Below are 5,411 nucleotides of genomic sequence, written 5' to 3'. Positions count from 1 at the left end.
AGGGAGTGATGGAAAAGGAGTCTCGGTCGCCAGGGTGGAGCAGTGCGGGCCGGCTTGGCTGGCTGGGAGGCACCAGAGAGGCTCGGGACAAGCAAAGAGCAAGCCCCGGGCTCCCCAGCAGCGTGGGCAAGGAGCAGACGACTCGTCCCACGACCGAAAAAGAGAAGGAAAATGAGATTTGTCAAAGCCACTGTCCTGCTTTGAAGGGCCACTCCCCAGGCTGATGAAAGCCAGTCTGCACAGGGAAGCCTCCGCAGAGGGCACGGCAGCTTGGGGAAGCACCAAAGCGCTTTGATGGGAGCTGAGGTTCCCATGGCAAATCCCCCAGCATCTCCCTCCCCGTGCTTTGTGGGGACGCAGAGCAGGGACAGGCACCGGATTCGGGAGCGGGGAGCGGGGCCGATCCCCAGCCTGCGTCACCGCGACGCGGGGAGAGCTTTCTAGATGACTTGGCATGCTGTCCCGTTAATAATAGAAAGCGAGGCTGCCTGGATCCTGTGTTCTGGTGTGAATTATGCGCACAAAATACAATTTGCTTTGCTAATGGTTTTTTGCCGTTTTGGTGCTGGGGAACTTTTCAGAAATCATTACCATGCGCTCGGCTCTTTATATTTTTCTCTCTCTTCTCAGGCAATTTGTCAGAAGGGATTTTTTGACAATTTCACTGAACCATGCTTGAGAGCGGGTTAACCCCTCATGAGCTTAGTGCATTCTCCTCTCCTTTCTACTGGCTCGGACTGGTTCGTTACTGCTGCCTTCATTAGCGGCAGCGGGAAGCGGGATGGATAGGGGGATGGACAGGTGGCTATCTATTCCTAGGGCTCTGCATTCAAAATCCTCTTTGACATCCCCTGCACATCCAAACTCTCAGTCCTCCATATAATGAGAGGCTCTCCGTTCCTCGGGGACACCTAAACAGCAGGATAATTGCAGCAATACTGTTAGGGATGTCTCCAAAAGCGCTGAACCGTGGAGCATCCCTGAGCTAGGTACACACTGCCTGCACTCTCCAGGCAGGGGCTGGGCTCCTGTGCACCGATTGCTGGATGTGCCTATTGCAGACCAAAAAACCTTGTCCAGCATCTGCCCTATGGCCTCAGACACATTCAGGGGCTTTGCTGCTCTGTGCAGGAGCAGGACGCTCCATGAAGCTCCGTGATGCTGCAGGGTCTGATGGGGACGGAGGTGGCTGGGAGGGAAGGGGATGCTCTAAACCCCCCACTGCCTACTTCTTCCATCAGTGGGATGTTGCTTCTGCTCTTTGGAGAGCCCAGGGGAAGCATGTTGCTGGGGATGCTCTTCCAGAGCTGTGGCCAATGCCGGGGTTCTTGCAGCCCTGCTGCTGTAGTTTTAGGAGAGCTTCATCTCCACCACCACCTCCTTTTATTCTCTGGGGGAGTGTTGCAGGGAAATGTCCAAGAGGTCTTCCTTGGACCCTGGCCTACACCTGCAGGAACTCAAATTCAAAGTGCATGTGAACACCAAAGCCTGTACACACTGCCAAATTTATTTGCATCCTTATTACCACTGTCAAATTTTGCAGGTTAAGCAGCAGGTCACGAGCAGGTTTTAAATGACAGGAGAGCATCCCTGAGGGACACAGATCCTGGAGCAGACAGCGGTCTGCAACTGGGATGAATCCTGTCTCGAGCTGTGGCATCTCTGATTGTGTTATTTTTCTGCAAGTGTATGCAGGGCCGGAGCAGGGTTATAAGCCACTGTGTTGTGGCCAGAGGTCAGGGCAGCTGATTCGCTCCTGCTCCCTGAAATTCCCCAGTCTTGCTGGCTGTGGCAGCCCCTTTTCTCCCAAAGGCTGTTGCAGAGCCCCTGCAGAGAGTTGCTGTGCTCTGCCCCGTGCCAGTCTATGATTGGCTTCTCCAGGATGAAAGCAATTCTTTTGTTATTACTCATTATCTGGATTATTTGTCAGATTATTTCAAATAAGAAGTGAATGAGGCTGGCTTGGGCATCGATTGCTGAACCCTTCCTGTTGAGCGACACTTATCATCTCCAGCGTGTGCTGCCAGGCACCGGGGCTATTAATTGCTGCAGTGATTTCTGTGCTGTCGGGAGCTGGTGTTACATGTTAAACCATTGGCTTTGCTGCCAGGTGAGGCTGGTGTTTGTCCTTGCCTGTCCTTGGGGCTCCTGTGTCCTGCACGGCTCCTCAGGGGTGATCTGCCTGGATCCTCCTGGGCCACCGGCTCTGTGATGGGCTCATCTCCGGGATTTCTGCTGAGCTGAACACGCTCCGCTGAAGATCCTTTTCCCTATTACTTAGCCTTGCATCAAGCATCCTTCATCTCATTTGTATGCTTCGTAACCTCAGTATCGGAGGTTCATCCATTTAAAGCCCCTCTGGCATCTCGGAGGCTGCACCAAGCCAGGTGTGCGTGGAGGTGGTGTGTGTGAATGCCCGGTGTCATCCCACCTCCGACTGCTCTCACGAGTCGCGGTGCCGGCAGCTCCCTTGTCTCTCTCCAGCCTGCTCTACCAGCCCACCATTTCTCCATGACAAATTAATCAGTTAACCTCTCTGGGATCACAGCTCCTTTTACGAAAGCCAGCCCACAAGACAAAAATTTCAATTTGTAGCCCTACCAGAGTGTTTTCTCTGACACCGTTAAGGACATGAAGCTGGGTGGTTAAATGAGCAGGGAAGCCTATCACTTCGTGAAAGCATCTAAATATCTGCAGTGTCACTTCGCTAAAGCATCACTTTCTGAAGCGAACTAAATCTCTGTGATGTCAGCTCTTGGAGAACAAATCTCGTGTTTCTTCTTCCTCTTTGATGAACCCGTTTCTTAGGGATAGCTGATGCTGGCTTGCAATCGTTTTCATGGTCCTGGTGAGCCCCCTGACCTTGTGCCTGATCCCGCTGGTGAAACATCAGCAACTCTGTGGTCCTTCAGCCCCAGTGGGCTGAGCTGTGCTGGGTTGCCCTGGGAAGGTCAGGACCTGCTCCTCTGATGGGCACTTAGCACCCCAGCAGGGTGAGCATCAATGAGGGCACCCAGCTAGGTCAGAGATTTACCCGAGTCAATCCATCAGTCAAATCAAAGGTCTCAAACACACAGCTAAGGGCCAAGTGTCTCTTCAAATCCTGAGTGAAATAAGCTGGATTGAATCCTTGCAAAATCACCTCAGCTCAAGGAACCGACAAAGCTGGCCAGCACTACATGTCCTGTGCAGTTCTTTATGCCAAAAAATGACCAGGAAAGGCAAAATAATTTTGAAAGTGCTAAACCTTTAAAGGAGACTGAGGAAACTCAAAGCTCTACTTTCAACGTTTCTGGAGTCAAAACATTGCAATGATCAGTAGCCCCAAGCAAAGCCCTCACAAAACCAGCAGGGAGGTTGTTGTCAAACCCACTAAGAGGTCTCAGAGGTGTCCCTTCGCCGGTTCTCCCTTGGAGGGCACAAGCACCACAGCATGCTCAAGGCCAGCTTCAAACAAAAAGCAGTCTTCTGACCCATTTTCACACCCTTTTGGGCCAGTGTGTCTATGGATTCTGTTGTCACAACATAAGTGTTACTGGGAGAAGGACCTGAAGATTCCACTTCTTTCCTGCAGGATGCAGAGCCCCTCTTTTGGTTGCACCTCAATCTGCAGAGCAGTTTCCACAGCTTGCTGCAAAGCCCAGGTGATGCTTATAGTCCTGGAAGCTTGACTCCTATACTCCTTAAGACGTGTGGTTGGGACACAAGGGTAAGAAACACCCTTTGTTTTTGACCCCTTTATTTGACCAGCCCTTTGGCTGCTGAAGGTGAAGGCACCTCTGCTTCCACCCACTCCAGCCTCCTCAGCTTCCTCCCTGTTCCTTCCTTGCTGTCTTCTCATCCCCCTTTTAGACCTGCCCTCATCTCCAACGCCATTTTACTTTGGCCATCAAGTATGTGGTGCTGGGCACCCCTTGCAGCTCCTGCTATAAATGCACTGCTCCTTGGCTCCTGGCTCTCCAGCTCCCCAGCCTTGGCTCTTTGCTGAGTGCCACCAGAGCAAACAACCGAAGAAGGAACACTTTCTGTCTACCCATTATTCCCAGCAGCTCCTTTTCTTTCCCCTGCTGGAAGCTCCTCCGCACCCAGCTCCTCTGGATAGCTGGGGGTGTCGGGGCCACTGTCCCCTGCCAAGCAGCCGCTTCCACCCGTGCTGACCTTCTGCACGCAAGCTGACAACTTGCACACTCAGGCATTTGTCACTTAACATCTTGATTACTGTCACTTCTGCCATCTCGAGAGCTGCTCATAGCCACGGCACCCTCCGTTTGGTTTCTGTTGCCTGCTTTGTGACTTGCACACGCAGAGATAATCACATCGAAGGGCACAGGAATGGCCCCACGAACTCAGAGCAAAGGTTTCTGCTGCCAGGAGTGGGTAATTAGGGAAGAATGGAAGAAATTGGGCACACTGGGGTGATTTCTCCAGCTGTCCCTGGCTTCCCACACTGCAGGTTATAACAGATTGGTGTTTAATAGCTGCGGGCGGAGCTGCCCTCCGTGGGTGTACGGATGCCTTCCTGGAGGCATCCTATGGCAGCGAGCTCCTCCGTGCAGTAATGTGCCATAAAAGAAGGTACTTCCTTTTGTTTGTCTTAAACGCCAGGCAGGATAGTTTCATTTTGTTCCTATATAATGAGAAGCCATGAATAATCACTCACTAATCACTTTCCCTGTGCTATTCATGGCTTTACAAAACTCTAATCACATCCCTCTTTAGTCATCACTGTTCAAGGCCAAAGAGCTCTTATCTATTTAGTCTCCTTACAAGAAACCATCTATTTATCCAGCAGGGGATGATGCTTTCCTTGCTTCCTGATGCTCCCACAGCTGCTGCACCTTCAGGGTGCAGAGTTTGACCTGGTGAAGCCGTGGCTGAGGAGGAGCGTGAGGACGGTCCCCAGACACCATCAGCAAGGACCTGCCTGTTAGCGCTGCCCCCACAACACCTTCTGCTGGGACAATCACGCCCAGATGCCAGCAGAACATGCAGCCAGATGAGGAGGCATCTCTCCAGCCCTCCTTGGCTCTCCAAACCCAGAAAAGAGAGGGGGACACAGGCTATGAGCCCCTCACGCAGAGGCAGCAAGGAGCCTGGAGCCAGCTGACTGCTGCTCCAGCAGCAGTGGAGATCTGCTACGGGCAGGCAGAGCATATGGAAACAAGCCTTAAGTGGTTAATAAAAGAGCATTTGCACCACTAAAACTTTAGCTTGATACAGGGAAATTGCCATTCCCTTTCCTTCAGGGCAGAAATTTGCCTAAGGAGGGCTGGCATCCTATGATGGGATGGCGAAGCACAGTCCAGCCTGCACAAGAGACCCAGTCTGTGCATGCAGGGATCCCAACTTTCACAGCAAAGAAAGTTTGCCATGAGGATCCACAGCAGCTTTTCTTGTGACTGCAGTGCTGG

General features: G+C 52.2%; 1 long non-coding RNA gene across 1 annotated transcript; it reads left to right on the top strand.

Annotated features, from left to right (window-relative positions):
• Positions 1 to 1,892: 1,892 nt before the first annotated feature.
• Positions 1,893 to 5,209, top strand: LOC139998671 (uncharacterized). The gene is made up of 2 exons (XR_011803395.1): positions 1,893 to 3,709; positions 4,790 to 5,209. It is a non-coding gene; the product is annotated as an uncharacterized lncRNA (long non-coding RNA).
• The last annotated feature ends 202 nt before the right edge of the window (positions 5,210 to 5,411 follow it).

This window comes from Anas platyrhynchos, chromosome 14, assembly GCF_047663525.1.
Source record: "Anas platyrhynchos isolate ZD024472 breed Pekin duck chromosome 14, IASCAAS_PekinDuck_T2T, whole genome shotgun sequence".
NCBI classification, from domain to species: Eukaryota; Metazoa; Chordata; class Aves; order Anseriformes; family Anatidae; genus Anas; species Anas platyrhynchos.
Note: the sequence above shows the minus strand (reverse complement) of the source record. Positions and strands in the feature narration are given on the sequence as shown.